This window comes from Dermacentor variabilis, chromosome 4 (assembly GCF_050947875.1).
Source record: "Dermacentor variabilis isolate Ectoservices chromosome 4, ASM5094787v1, whole genome shotgun sequence".
In the NCBI taxonomy this organism is placed as follows: domain Eukaryota; kingdom Metazoa; phylum Arthropoda; class Arachnida; order Ixodida; family Ixodidae; genus Dermacentor; species Dermacentor variabilis.
Genome location: NC_134571.1, coordinates 51,533,228 through 51,549,682, shown reverse-complemented (window position 1 = coordinate 51,549,682; position 16,455 = coordinate 51,533,228). Strand labels below are relative to the sequence as shown.

The following is a 16,455-nucleotide window of genomic DNA, read 5'->3' as shown; positions in this document are numbered from 1 at the left end:
TTGAATAGCTTTAACCGGAGATGCCTAAGCCAAAATCTATATATCATCTGCGTATATCGAGCATTGGGTATTTGATGGAAGACGCTGTGGTTACGACGTCATTAGTTCATTAAACAATGCAGGGCTGAAGACACTTCATTACGGCGTTCGCTTTCGTACTTGAGTGAGTGAGTGAATAAACTTTATTGCAAATTCGGCGAGGACGCGAACTCGTCGCGCACCCGGCTAGTCCCACGTCGGGACCGGCAGATCTAGCCCACCGGCCGGTCGTGGGCACGCCGGACGGCCAGGATTTGCTTTTCTAGAGCGGGGCTACGCAGAAGCGAGTCCCACTCCTCCTTGATGAACTTGGGGTATGTCGACCCGCACTCCCAGAGCATGTGAGGTAGAGTGGAGGTCTGGCCGCAGGAGGGGCAGGCATCGTCGCGATACACGTCGGGGTAAGCCTCGTGGAGAGCGGACAGACACGGATATGTGCTGTCGTGTAGAAGCCTAAGCGAAACGGCTTGCGCCCTATTCAACCTGGAGTGAGGGGGTGGAAAGACCCTTCTGGACATGTAGAAATATTTAATAATCTCGTTGTGAGTAGCGGGAGCGTCCCTGTGACCGTAGAGAGGAGGGGAGTCAGTGCTCCTTATAGAAGAAGCGCGGTCGGGGAGGTCACGCGCAGCCTCATGGGCAGACTCATTGAGGTTCGTGGGAGCACCCTCGACCGATCCTACGTGAGCGGGAAACCAGTGAATTGAATGGTTTGTGAGAGCATGTGGACTCGAGCTGCTTTCTTGGCGATGCAACCCTTCTGAAAAGCCCTAACTGCCGTTTTCGAATCACTATAGATTTCGGACCCACGACCTTCTAGCAGGGCGAGGGCGATGGCGACTTGCTCGGCGACTCCGGGGTCTGAAGCGCGAATCGAGGCGCTATTGGAAATCTTCCCGCTCGAGTCGACCCCAACGACGGCAAAGGTCTTCCCGTCACTGTATTCCGCGGCGTCGACGAAGCTTGCTCTAATGTCGTGTTGCTTGATCTGTTTGAGGACGGCTGCTGCTCTGGCCTTGCGTCTGCCCTCGTTGTGGACGGGATGGACGTTTCGGGGCACAGGGGCCACTACGAACTTGTCTCGAATGCACCTAGGGACCGTACTTCTGCTCGTTTAAGTTCCACACGCTTAACACCATTTAATTGAACACGAATATGTGATCCATGCATATTGGCTTTTCGCAGTCCTGCCACAGAAAATTTCGATTTTCTTGCTTTTAACATGTTCGTGCAAAATTTGTGCTGCTCGTAGCTTCATGCGATTCTTGTTTGCGCCTACTGAATAGCCCGAAAGCATACATGTCGGCAATGCAAGGCGCGGAATAACAACGCTTCAAGGACGCAAGGAACATGTACACCGACTGATAGACGAGACGCTTAACGTTTTGCTTACGGCTTTCCTGTACGTCTGTTGGTGTATTGTGCCGTGTAACTGCGGCAAAGGAGAAAGAGAGGATAGAAAAATAAAGAGAGAATGAAGCCACAGCGATGGCTATCTCGCCCTAATTTTGTTAATTTATTATTACACAAGTTTCGCATGCATCGATTACAACAGCTGTACTTTTACCGCACGTCAGTTGAACGCAAACACAACCCCGAGGGTTCAAAATCGTTTCGAAGCGCGTCGGAACGGTGGACGACTCTCAGATGACGATCCCTTTCTTCTGACGCTCGCGGAAAAACACGTCGCGCGCATTCGGCGGTGGGGCCTGGTCGGTGACGTCGGCGGCGAGGGCACCTTTGCGTCACCCACACTCTCTCCTGCTCTCACCTGAGATGCGAGAGGTCTTTCCCCGTCTGTATGCGCGTACACGGTACGACCGTAGCGGCGCTATGCCACTGCTTTCTACGCTATTTCTTCTTTCTTTTCCTCGGGGGCCGTCGGACCGTCGCCTCCTCTCCTCTTGGCCGCCGCTATAACAAGTAGCGGCCCTGTTTTTTTCGTTCAGTGAGAAAAGAAAGCGCAACCGAGACAAGAGCTGTGTTCGTGGCCACGCTGGTGCTCTTCTTTTTTTTTAATCCCGCGGTAAAGAACAGGCCCTCTGGACGCGTGACCATATACTTGTTGTGTGTAGGCGGCCGGGATGAAACAGAAATCTTCTTCTCCAAGGATCCACCTCTCCTCGGATGGCAGCAAGTTCGTCGAATTCGGCATCGTCCGACAGGGCCGATGCGGTGCGCCCGAGGTTCACTTGCGGTGCCGCATCACGGCCACGTCGCGGCTCTCACCGCACGACTGCAAGGCCGTGTCTAAGGTCTCTAGCAAGGTCGACGGCGAGCGCTGCGGCCACAACGTCGCGTTCCAGGAGCCGGCGCTCGTGGCCGGACCCGTGGCCGGACCCGTGTCGCGACTGTTCGGGCTCGTCAAGAGCGTCGTGCACCGCGTCAGGTGCCTGAACCCACCGCAGGTGCAGCTCCTGGATGACTCGAAAGTTGAAGACCAGCTTCCAGAGGAAGATGAAGGCGTGCTCTCTGACCTTCCTGAACAGGTTCCGGTGGAAGAGAAAGTGCTCGAGTGGGCGGAAGGCGTGCTTCGAAGCGGCCTTCCTGACATCCAGGTGTGCCCTCCGGACAGTGACGGAGGTTCAGACGCGGACGACGAGTGTGACGGTGACGAGGAAGAGGATGGTAGTTCCGGTTTCTTCAGCGACGAGCTGAGCGAGACGGATGCCGATTCGGTCCTCTCTACCAGCGATAAGCAGATTCAGTGCAGCTTGGGCCGCTACACGTTGGGCCAAGCGCAACGCCAGGAACGAACTAGGCTGAGGCTCGTTTCTCACTCGGAACTGCCGGAGTGGCTGAAGAACAACGAGTACCTCGTGAAGCACCACAGGCCTCCCCTTTACTGCTGGCGCGCGTGTGCGCGCTCCATCTTCAGCCTGCACACGGAAAGCGGAAACATCTGGACACATCTTCTCGGTGCTCTAGGCTTCCTAACACTTGGATTTCACTTCTACCGTTCCGATGCTCTCAGCCTGGACTGGGCCGGTTGTCTGGCCTTCGGCATCTACTTCGCCGGGGCGGCCTTGTGCCTTACGCTTTCGACGACGTATCACACGTTCAACTGCCACTCGGAGAGCGTGGGGAAGTTCTTCTGCAAGATGGACTATTTCGGAATCACGGTGCTTATTCTGGGCTCCTTCTATCCGTGGCTCTACTTCCAGTTTCTCTGCGAGCCCCTCAAGCGGCTAGTCTATGGTCTCCTGGTGACCGCTTCCGGTCTGCTGACCATGCGCGTCTCCCTGTCGCACAAGTTCGGCGAGGCGCGCTATCGTGCCCTTCGCGCCGGAATCTTCTTCAGCTTCGCCCTGGTGTGCGGCGTCCTCCCGTCGGCGCACTACGGCATCCAGCACGGCTGGAACGACCTCATGTACAGGAGTTCCTTCGTGTACATTCTTCTCATGGTGGCCATATACGTGACCGGCTGCTGCGTCTATGCGAGCCGCGTTCCTGAGCGCTTCTTTCCTGGACGCTGCGACCTGGCCTTCCAGAGCCACCAGATCTTCCACGTACTTGTTCTCATGGGTGCTCTGGCGCACTACTACGGACTGTCCAGGCTCGCCACTCTCAGAATGTCCCAAGGTTCGTGCCCGATGGGACAGACCGATTCTCTGCTTCGGAGCTTGGCGCTTGTATGAAGCAAGGCCACGACAACTGAAGATGAAACAAGAGTGACCTATATTTGTCAGGTGAGAGCACTGGATACTTGGTAAATGGACTTTTCTCGTACAAAAAACAGAAAGGCAGCCCTATACCACTGTCATTACCATTAGGCGACATATAATTTCTTGAGTTCATTTACAACTAAGTTATATTGACTTTTGTTCTGCCTGAAACATTTCTTAATTGTCTTATGCCTTCTTGTGCCCATTTATCTAACATTGAAGTCCGAGCATGAAAGTTGCGTTAGAAATAGCAACACCGAGCGCTTTTGAGTTGTGTTAGTGGGATCGCCATTTTGAACTGGTTTTACGTGATAAAGACGTAACGCTATCAGGAACCGCATGCATTCGAAACAAACCCTTGCTTATCCGTCCTGCGCCAAGGACGGTGATACCAATCGCGATGGAGCGTTTAACCGCTATCATGATGGCCTCGAGTGGTCGTCTGCTCAGGGTTCTTCCAGCGGTGTCCGACCTTCGCAAACTAAGGCAGTGGTGGAAAGGTCTGCAATGCCGTCAAATCTTATTATTAGTGACCCTGATTCCGTGCACAGCCTCGGCCGAAGCAAGGCCGGCGATTCATGGCTGAGTGGACTTGACGCTATAGCATTTAACGCGAACCAATGAGGCTCTCAATGAACGATTGTACCGAGGGCCGTCAAAGCCGCGAATGACAACTACAGTAGAGCAATAATGAACAGGCGTCGACACTGAAAAGTTTTTCTTCGTTTGTAAGAGCTGCTCTCCCTTGGCCGGCTGCCTTCGGGGATAGCATGCCCCAGTGTTACGGTAGGCTAGCAATTTGCTTTTTTCGAATAGCTCTTACCGTAAGTGCCTTCTGTGAGTACGAGCGCTGATAAGTCGTTTGCCTCGCAGGTTATCGGTAGACTTTCGTCAGGAAGACCCGAACTGCTGGCTGGCCAACGGCTGGCCAAAATCGCGCTGCGTTTCCCGCGGAGTACATCCAACTCGATGACTCGCTCACCATGTTAGTGTGCTTCTGAGCACTATGGGTCATGGGCTTGACTCCTGCACGCGGTGACTGCGTTTCATAGGGGTCAGGATGCAGATGCGTTCGTGCACATGTACTTACGTACACCTTAAAGAACCCCAGGTGTTTACAATAAGTTCGGTGTCCTACATTATACGGCATCTCTCTCAGCTTCAGTATTACTTTGAAAGTTTAAACCTTGTCGATTAGGTTTGCCGACGGATGAGAGACTTACACAAGAAGCGCGAGCGACCGGTACATACTGTCGGTCGCATTCGCAGCGTCGTTACGCCTCTTGTCATGAACGCCGCTGTTTCTGGCGAAAAAGTGCCAGCATATCGAGCCGTTTGCGAGTTTTTTACCACTCTTATGGGAGAACAGATGACCAGCGATGCAAGGTTACAAATTTCACAAAGCAAAAATAACCGTAATTATCATGTCTTTCAGTGAAAGCCGAGCATGCCAGAAAGACTTCAGAAGGAGCGCTTTATGCGTGTTATTCGTATATACAGAAGCTTTAGAAATGTGCGACATGGGTGTCCCAACAAACGTGTTAGTCGTGTAGTGAGACACTTCTACAAGAGAGAGAGAGAGAGAGGGGAAAGGCAGGGAGGTTAACCAGAGGGGAAGATCCGGTTTGCTACCCTACGCTGGGAAGAGAGGGGAGGGGGAGGTAAAGTGATAACAAAGTAGAGATAAAGAAAGAAAGGAGCGTAGACATACAATCACACTTTTACAGAGATACGGTAATCCCTACGACGTTCGCTTTCACAATAACCTCGGGGCATAGATTCTCCTCAAGCTCCAAAAAAGCAAATCGCCGCTTATGATCATTTAATTAAGTAAAGCCCAGCTGTGGGTGCTTGTGCCGTCATCGAGCAAACTCATTCGTTCCATTCATGTGACGAAAGGTGTGGGTATTGCCGTTTGCTTCTGAAATGCCCAAGTGTGCCAGTCATGTATATTTATTTTTGAGTGCAACTGAACATCGTGGAGGTCGCAGGCCAGCCAGAAAGTGGGTACGACAGAGGCGAATTTACACCGTCATCAAATTTACTCAAGAATAAATAATAACTAACTTGTGTTCTAACTCGCAGTCGTTCGTGTGTTATGCACCACAACAGCAGCATTCCTGTTGGCGCGTTAACCCCGACGTGCGACGTCCGCATACAACAATATGATACGATACGATCGGAATTGAATTTATCGTTACTATCTGAATTTAACGCGCGAATAAAGGGAGATTTGTTAGCGAGGTATCATTGTATATCACCAATATATATAGGCAAAGTCAAGGCACCGGCAAAAAACGACTGTAGTATAGAGTGCTTGGTTTACGACAGCTTTACTACCGTTGGTCGTGATCGTCACTTGTTGTTGGTGGTGGTGTGGTGTCAAATTAAGCGCTCTCCGGCTTCCCCCCAATTCGCACGAGCATCGCCTTCAGCAGATATGCTGTAGTCCCAGCGAGAACGAGCATTCAGGAAACGGCACAGCCAGCGTAAATCAGAGAGCCGGTGGGCGACTGACAATACATCAAGGACTTCGGAAACCGCTATTTTCGAACACTCGGCTCGTAATTTCAAAGCCGCGCAGCCTGCCACTGTACGTATACAGCATGGCTCTGCACCACGGATAAGAACTGCAGCTTGTCTCGGCGTGTTTTTTTTCCTCGCGCTCTGTCCACTCATAACTCGCGCACTCTTTTCTTCTGCTTTTTCTTTTCATCCTCCATTTTCTTTTCTCTTTTGCTTGTGTTCTTCCACTATGCCTCGAGTGACCCGCTTTCCCGACAAGCCTATAAAGCCATGGACAGGCGCGCACACACACACACTCGTGCGCGGCTACGCAGACTTCCTTCCTTCCTTTTATAGCCGAACGCGGAAGCGTGCGTGGCAGCGCAGGCCCTTGCCTCCTTCACGAGCGAAGCGATGCGCCTTCGGGTACGCGCAAGACCGGGTGCGACCTTATACGAGTTCGAAAGAGAAGAGGATAAATGTAGCGTAAAAAAATCAGGAAAACATTAATACGGTGAACTGCCTGGAATGCGCACGATCAGGACGCATATACTTGTTCCGAACAATGCCCTCGTCCGCTGGTTGGTTCTCAAGGAAGTGAGCATGACTTCACCGTATATGAGGAGGAAAAAATGGAGACACGGTGTTAACAACAAGAAAGAATTAGCCCTTGATAGTCGCGGTTACGTAACGCAAACAGGAAAGACGTGCCCAGAAGCACTCGGAGATAACTCGTTCGTATATGGACGAAAGACGCTAACGCGAGCGTGTCTTGTCTGGTGAATTTCCGTACACTAATTATGCTACACAGCCAATTTTGTCGACTCAAAACGGCAGTCGCGCAACACTGTGGCCTCGATTGATTGATTGATTGATTGATTGATTGATTGATTGATTGATTGATTGATTGATTGATTGATTGATTGATTGATTGATTGATTGATTGATTGATTGATCTTGCTTCCCGCGCCAGGACAAATTCGTCATTGCGGAAGGCAATCAAACCCGCGTCCTTGTGCTCTACAGCGAACCACCATAACAAACCAACATTCTCCGATATCGTACTCACTGCTTGTAACCTTAAACTACTCAAGACAGACTTACAGGATCTGTACCACGAACTGCCGATGTCAGCGTTACATTTGTCCTTGCAATGTAAACACATAACTGAGTGAAACGAGTGCGAAGGTCGCCGAGGGCATGTGTACGAGAGGCACAAGGCCAGCGCGGTTACTAAGGGCACCTGGTGAGGAGGTTCAACTCGGCAAGCTTGGCAGTGTGCAACTTAGCCAGCGTTTATCCGACCGTTATGCGATTGTGCCACACGTATAAGCACAGTGGACCAGCGGCCTCCAGCAGCGAGTCTGGGCTAGCTGACGGTGTCGAGGGAGACCTGCTTTGCTCGCAACGGTGCCCTTTTCCTGCTTTTGTTTCCTGCTTCTGAAAAACCACTTAGTGTCGCGCAAACTTCTAGCCATTGCCACCCCGCACCAAGCCCTGCGCATCTGTCTTTGAGTCGGCCTAGCACGATAAAGCCGGCTGCCTTGAGCAACGAAGGTCTCCAGCAAGTGAGAACGCTCCGAAGGGCAGTTACCACTGTATAGATGCTCTCCGCTTCCAGGTCAAGTGGCGCTTTGCGTCAATTTGCCTTTCACTCCTTTTTGTTACGTATTTTAGTATATTTTGACGGGTACACTCTAATTAGGGTCTTGCAGGCTGCGTCACGCGCTCCGGGAAACTTACGTATGCGGCAAGTCCAATACAATTCTTTTCTATCGTCAACCTTCTACAGTCCTTCCAATGTCTCCCTTTTTCTCTCAAGACAGTGGCTATACTGTGTGTATTCCACCGCAGTGTATTCTGCGTGATTAAAATCAGATGAGTAAACAACAGTGAGCATGGGGACTGCGACATATCAAGAAAGGTGGGCGCGAATGAATACGAGGATTTGTCATTCGCGCAGTTTGCTTTTTTATTTATTTAATATAAAATTTAAAGTGATATCTGAAGAAGCTTTACTTCGGGTCGAGTTTACTAACTGGTCACAGCAGGTGGTTGTTAAAGAAATTATTTGCGGCTTCGGAATGTAGGCGTGGCGTTTTGTCTGAAATTCAAGTCAAGAAACGTCTCTTCGTGTTCCTGAAACAACTGCAGAGATGCTAAAGAAACGTGCTACGTCGAGCTAGATTGTTAATCAAATTTTCACACTGATAGAGCTAATAAAGGCACTCCATCACATAAGTATGTTTGATACGACCTAAATGTGGCGAAAATGTTAGATACCGGTGGCACGGCAGCCTTCAGGTTTCCAGAGCTGGTTGTGACGTCGCAGCTTGTAGTAGCCACTGCCCCCAAGGCTAGTTCTATTCTATTAAAAAACACACGCAATAAAAAACGCACGAAGAATTCAACCCAGTAAGTTTCCAAGTTTAAAAATGTTGAATTATGCAAGAATACCGCAACATCTCTGGTGTCACCCGCTACTCAGATTCAATCGAGGACTGTGAGCCATGTTTAGAGTTTCCAGCATGATAAATTTGTTTCGAGTTTTTCTTTTTTTCACATTAAAAAAAGCCACTTTCACTCGCCGTGATACGCCATTTTGCTCCGCAGCTGTAAACGCTGAGAGAGCTTCACAGAAGTCTACCAACCTAGCCTGCTTTAGTGCGTCTCCTTACCGCGCTATATTTGCCGACTCCTCCTTAGTTGTCGCGTATGATTTCTCTGGCTCTCTTGAGCGCTGCGTGGAATACCCATTTGATAGCGCTCTTTGTGTTCTTGCGTTCTGCGTTTACTGCGTTAAGCCTGAAATGCTTCGTAGTTTGCTTAAAACGGTAGCCAGGACATAGATTTGAACCGTGCCTCACATGATGTTACTGAGGCTATAGCGAAGTTGGCTATAACCTAACGTTACGAGCCGTGGACGCCCCTCCCCCTTCTTGCGCTTCACTAAATCGCGAAGCAGAACAGCGGCTAGTTACGTGAAACTCGTACTTTTCGTGCGTATTATTGCTATATAAATTGGACGGCCAGCTGCAGACGTTTGCTCCTTCAAGTGTGACAGGTGGTTGCTATAAATGAACCGAGTAAGAAGTTTGCGTTGACCTCGCATCGCCTCGGACAGGTATACTTTATATATTCTCGTTTCTTTTGAACGCCGAGTTTCTGCTGTCAGCGTCCTTATTCTATTTCTAGAACCGTGCGAAGTTCAAGGAAGTGCGCTTTTTTTTTTTTGATGCCAATGGCAATGCGTTAGTGTTACACGGTTGAAGGCCTGAACTCTGCCATTCCCGTGGACCCAAACGAAATGCGTGCCTGCCTCCGCGGTTGTTTACCTGGCGGTGAAACGCGGGAATGACCGCGACGTTGGCTGCTTCTGGCAGAGTGCCCGGTCCGGTCATGGGAGATACAGCGCGGTAGCCGTAGTGACGTCATTGCTGACGGAAGAGCCGGCCTTGAAGAATTCCCCGGCTTTAACGTTCCCACAACTTTGTTCTCTCTCTCTCTCTCTCTCTCTCTCTCTCTCTCTGTTTTCGTGTACTATCTGCTTCTTATGTAACGCTCAAGCACACCGGTCCGGATTCGATGCTGTCAAGGGCGACGTCATGCCTTGAATTCGAAAACGATAAGGCAAACGGGACAGTATATATGCGCGAAAATGCTATTTTTGGAACTCAAGGCGAAAAGAAAGAGAAAAACACGTCTTTTAGGAGATTGAATGCACCGATGCTTTTTGATGAGGGCTTCAGACATCGCTGAGTAAATCAGATACTGGTGCTCTCTCCGGCACCTGTCGGTTTATGTTTAAGATTCGCAGTATAAGGCTGGCGCGGTATTCATGTCACCGCTTTCGCTTCCATTTTTATCTAGCAAAAATAAGAAGGTCATCGCAAGTTTAACCTCGTATATAGGTAATGATGCAGTTGGATGAAAAAAAAATGCAGTTAACCTTGCCTATGTCCTTCCTCAGTTTCAATGTCTGCTGGCCTCGTCAAGTGCTACGATATGTCGAGGCCTCGAGTGCCCATATTGCATGCATGCATGCATGCGTGCATACATGCATACATGCGTACATACTAGGGTTTATTTGTGTTTATACCGGATTCAGGAGAATGTCCTTCGATAGCCTCGAAAATTTTGTTTCGTTTATTCGTTTCACTTCAAAGAAAACCGGATTCTCGAGATAAACTCTGCATCTTACCGCATTACGTGCTTTGCTGACATTCTTAAATATTTCCTGTTGAGTTTACACATCATTCGATAAGCTTTCTCTACGAAAGCTATTGAACGAATTTTCGCGAGGGTCGCATTGTGGAGAGATGCGACACGCAGTATGGCCGGCGAGTATAGCCTCATGGAGCGATGGTATATACGGGCGCGTTTGGTTAACTCCAACACGTAGATGACACAAGGCCTTTGCGCTTTGAGCCAAGGCGGCACGATGCGAGCGGCGGACTTCGCACCGAGCTCGTTGTTAAAATCAGCCCACTCATGTGCCGTCGCGTAGCTCGAATCGCTCAGACTTCTCACACTGGATCGAGGCGGACCGATTTCGAATCACGATGGCGATGAGGACGGTGATTACGGTGCGGCAGCGGCGTGTTTGAATTGCCGATTTAGGGGGAATGCTGCTACTTGGTTATAGAAGGTCTTGGGTGCGGACGAGCAATCTACCGAAAGCTGGGCTCACGCCGAGGGCCTAATTACCCGGAAAAACTCGAGCCCGTCGGAAATCGATCCGGAGCAAGTGCACTGCGGCTCCCCGCCGCTCTGGTGCATCGCTTATGCTGTAATTTATATCGCAGTTTTCGCTACATTAACTCGCCGTAAAATTCCATAAGTTGCTCAAGCGGGCGCAGCGGGGTCCTCATTAACTGGTTTTTCCTCTCTGCAGGCTTTGGCCAATATTCGACAGCCCCTCGTGGAGCTCTCTCTCTCTCTCTCTCTCTCCATATATATATATATATATATATATATATATATATATATATAGGTGATTCCAACTGCGCTTGCAAGTACATACATGTATTCATAAAAGTGAACGAGTCACTTGTTATGGGAGTTGCGTTGGCAGGGAACTTCATTCACGTGGATCCTCATCTTCATGGAGGACCACTCACGATATTTACTTGAAAATAATTTATTCGGAGTGCAATGACGATTAGCCAATTACAGCGAAACAACAAACAGGTTGCAAACCGAATTCGACGCCCAAATATTTACTTCCCTTCATCTTTATTATCTGCCGTATAGTTTTCTACGTCATCTCCGCAATGCGCCGGTATTCGTAGTAGATGTTGCGGAAATCCGCGGCCCAAGCGCAGCGCGCAGGAGGCACTGTAGCTTCAAGAAAATATTACTTTGACATTCACCACAAAGGTGGTATAGATGTCGGCAGCAACAGAAACTGATTAGGGAATCAGTGGAACGTACGGGTGAGTCACTTTTTTTTTTTTTTAGCAATTGCGATATTTCTGACGCGGGCCGCACGCACGCGTAGTGACCTCAAATGCGCATATAGCCGATGCGATACCAAGAAAAGACTGGACTTCCGGTCTGCCACCACTCTCCACTTTCGCCGGCACTTCGGACTCGCCATATAGCTCAGCCTCCACGGTTTAACGGCACCCCGCGACGTGTATACCACGCTCGCGCGCTTCGGTCGCATTAATGCGCGAACGGTGCCAAATTGTGCAACGTAACGCGACCCTTATCTATCTCGGACGCGACATCAGTTCGGGAGTACCGGCAACGCAAAATTTTATATTTAGGTCTCCGCTACCATCGAGGCGCATCCCCGTAGCTCGCGTCCTTCGTCGCTGCCACCAACGCGTGCACGCGCAAGCAAATGAGGCCGGAAGAGAAGCACTGCCGCGGTTACACAACGCTTGCGTCATCGTCAGGGCGTGTGTGAAATTCCCGTATCGGTGGGGGAGGCCATCCGAACCTCCAGGAAACGGAGCTACTCGAATTGGAGTGTCGTCGCCTCGTGTAGTCGGCTGGCTCGAGGCTGGCGCGTACGAGGCGTATATACGGCGACCCACGAGGAAATGTGCGCGACTGCGGCGTTTTAGGAGGAAGCGAAGCAGGAAGGAAGTTGCGTCGACACTCTCACTCCCGAGAGCTGCGCGTTGTGTACGACGGCGCGTGCGACATGTGTGTACGCCAAGCACCGCCGCTCCTGTGCGGCCCGGCGTGCGGGTGGAAAGAAAGGCAATCGAGAGTCAAGCGTGGAGAGAGCGAAAAAAAAAAAAGAATGACTGCGGTATCGTTTTCAACAACGACGTCGTTATGTCATTAGAGATTCTCGAGGAAACGATTTTTAGGGCTGCGAATAGAAAACGTTGCCGATCCAGAGATAGTATACATGTGTATACAACTGCTCGTGGACGAGGGCGGAGTTAACGTTAAAGCTATAAAACGAACACGGATGGAAGATGAAAAACAAAACGGAACGACGAGCGACAGGATCCCCATTTCTTCCGGAAGAGAATTCAATGAATTGTTAAGAATATATTCCGCGATCGCCGTGAACGTGGGTGGAAAAAGAAAATTATCGATGGAAAAGACGCGCAGTCCCAGTGCATAATAATGAACGCAGAATGCAGAATGGAACTATAGTCTCGTATCATGCGCTCTATGTTACCAAGCCCGTAAATCGAACAAACTATCTATGCAAAGAATACGCGCATAATTCAAAAAACAAACAAAAACACGTTATCGGCTGTTCCCAAATGTTGACCCGGCGCATAGAGTGGCAGTCTTCGGCGATAGGAACGTGAGCGCAACGTACCGGACTGTCCAGCAACGCGGAAAACGTCAGCGCGGATTCTTTAAGCGGTGTGGCTGGCGGAGGCTTATGCACTGAGTATAGCGTCACCATGCGTGCGCGGCTTGGAATAGTAGCACGGTGCATTGGGCGCCCGAAAGTTAATTACAATACATTCGTCACATATACAACGCACTGCAACCTTACGTGCGCCCAACAGGCTGGCACCTGTCTTTAGCGAGTATTATGTCATCGAATCCACTCTGAAGTACATAACGGCGATAGTTGTCACACATTGCCAGATTTGCTTAGGGAAAATACCACTTGGCTCGCTTAATTTTTTTAATAGTCGAACACTTCGATAGCGAGCTTTAATGCCGAAATATAAGATGTGATGCTAAACCGGGAGTACATTCATACTTAGGGACAGTTAACAGCAAGAATAACATAGGGAGAGAAACCAAACAGGGACTTTGTCTGTATTTGTTTAAGTGTATTCTATTGGCGATGTTAAGCGCCTTCAGTGAACAATCCCAGCTAACTAGACCGAATTGCTGCCTTGTTACGGAAACAACTTGAATCAGAGATAGAGCGACATTCATTGCGTCATTGCCGATGACCTGCAGTAGTGTTCCTTCGTCGTGTGGAAATCAATATAACATATTTATACAGTTTCACTCTCTCTATAGACTTCTCGTCGACGGCTGTGTACTGCCATAGAGTTTTTAGTTCTTCCTACGTGTAAATTCAAAGTACCCTGCAGGTGATACTAACTTGAAAGTGCATTGCCCTAAATACATAAACTGTGATCATACTTTGCCGGTAATAAACCCTGTGCCAGTCTATCAGCTCGATTGTCCATAGATTTTTCTACATAATGGCCAAGTGCATTTTTGCAAGAAAGGCCTCTAAGTGAATGATGCCCTTGGAGCCTTTATAGCCCAGATATCAAACTTTAGATAGGTTGATTCACGAGGTTTAACGTCGCAAAAGTGCACGTTGCTCTCTGAGGAACGTCGTCGACCACCTCGGGTTATGCATGACCACCTTGCTGTTCTTTAACGTGTACCCAAAGTACGTTAAACAAGCGTTTCTGCATTTCTATCCGCTTTTCCCCTCTCCCTCTACAAGTACCACTGCCGCGGTCAGTAATCGAACTCTCGACCTCGCGCTCATCAGCACAACGCAATAGCCATTGATCCACCACGGCATGCCAACCTTTAGAAACGTGACTGTGTACCTGTTCGTCTAAACGTGGTCTATAGTGCCTAGGCAAATAATCATACTTCCACAGTGCAAATCCGCATCTTTTATTCCAGTTTGGCTTGCCACATGGCGCTCAGTATCCGTTCTTTTAAATCTCTTTCCAGACTTGGACCTCCTGGCTTCCCGTCCCGACTGGCTAGCGAGGCGAGGTCGCCTCCGATGTAGCGCCGCAGAACGCACGTCTTCTAACACCACAGCAACGTGCGCGGCATCGAAGAGCCCCGAGAGGCGATAGGTTTTCGCAACCAACCTGCCCGGAACTGCGATGGCCAGTATTGAAAGCGCGGCGCTGCATCACCCCCCACCCGTCGGTCACGGGTCACAGCGACTGCAAGACCAAGGAGGCGACCGAGGAATTCGACGGCACACCCGAAGGCGTTCCTCACGTTCGACCACGAATTCTCACAAGACTGAGGAGAAGGAGAACGTCCCGTACACGCAACTATGCGCGAGAGCGTAACGCATGGGTGCAACTCAAGACCGGCCGGGCAATGTAGTATCACGTGATAGCGTTGAAATAAGGCGCGAAGAGCAGCGTTCCTATAAGACCCTTCGCTGTCGCAACCATCGGGCCGCGAGTGGTATTCAAACACGCAGCTGTAACATCGCTCGTGACGACATCGTGAGCTGCGACGTGTGCAGACGTCATATATACACGCATGCCCCCTACCCCCCCCCCCCCTCAAAAAAAAAAAAAAAGATTCTGAAGGGCACGTGCGTGTGGCTGCACACGACGAGCTGCTGGTGTGAAATGCCCAGCCTGTGGGAGCGCTTCCCCGTAGCGACCGAGAAAGTCAGACGACTCGTCATTTCATTCGCTTGACAACACCGCTGTACAACGGATCCTCATTTTAACCACTGCCAACGGACACACCAAAACATGTACCATGCACTTGAATGGCTCCTACCAGCCATTCACGCTCAGCGGTGTGTGCCAAGTGTTCCAGTCAACATGCCATCTGCCGGAATTACGTCTTGTATATATAGTCCTGCGAATCATCCCGTGTGAACAGCGTTCAATCTCACCCCCATTTACTCTCTTTTTGTTACCCCCATATCCCTTTACACCCAGTGCAGGGCAGCCAACCGGTCTCGCTGACTTCCCTGCCTTTCCTCTCCTTACTCTCTCTCTCTCTCTCTCTCTCTCTCTCTCTCTCTACATTGATTTTCAATAACCGAAATGGGTATATAAGCGAGCATACGGCATTGTATATACAATGTCATCAATCGTAGAGCATAAATAATAAATTAACAAAACTTTTTGCCACATACTCTGGCCTAGGTAGACCTTGTAGATATACACTACTTACTCTTTTACTCGCTGCGCCGAGTGGCGCTCAATAAAAAGTTTTTTCCGAGTAAAAATGGAGTTTATTATTCTGCATTGTGCACACACCACATCTTTCAAGCTTTCCACATTCGAACGTTCTTGGCTCCTGAAAGCACACACAGGTTTATGGAAGAAGTACGACGAAATCCTTAAGGAAGTAATGTTCCCGCTAATATATCTGAAGTGAGATGTCAAGCCCAAGTGCTGTGTTATTTCCTACCGATATGAAAACACGATGAACATTGAAACTGAAGCTAACATCAGAAAACTCTATGGGTCGTTCTTTCTTACTTTCATTCGTTCAATTCTTTGTCGCCTTCCAGCACGCATGTTGAAATTGAAAAGCGAAGTTACCGTGAAGCGCTTAAATAAATGCATTGCAAGCGTACACGCACTGTCTATTGAAGCATAGCGATTACCTGCCTGCCAGGCAAGAGGGCAGAGAAAGGTTTTCTTCAATAAATAAATTCTCCTCATGATTATATTTGCTGCGTCACTGAATAATTCAGCAAAAAAGCAAGGCAAGCAGCCAGCACATATAGAGGTAGTAAGAGTGGGCGTGCTGTCCTGTGTGTGAGCTATTTTGCAAGATGACAGCAACAGTAGAAAAGTCGAAGGAAGTACAGCAAATTTAGTTTGGTTTCAAGTACAACGACGCTTTCAGACAAAAATCTCCCGAATAAACTGATGCGCATCCACAACAAAGGCAAATAAATCACGTTAACAGCCTTGGACATCATTTGTACATGAAGTTGCATGGACAGCCTGCGAAGAAAATAGAGAGCTTCACTACAAAGTGCGAACTTCGTGCGCTTTGACGAAACGAACAGCGTTGATACGTCAGTATATCACTCCGAGTCTGGGGAGACGTCAGAAAAGCT

At 49.5% G+C, this 16,455-nt stretch overlaps 1 pseudogene; it reads left to right on the top strand.

The window, feature by feature from the left end:
- Positions 1-1,875: 1,875 nt before the first annotated feature.
- LOC142579131 (adiponectin receptor protein 1 pseudogene) lies at positions 1,876-14,925 on the top strand (annotated as a pseudogene).
- Positions 14,926-16,455: the final 1,530 nt, after the last annotated feature.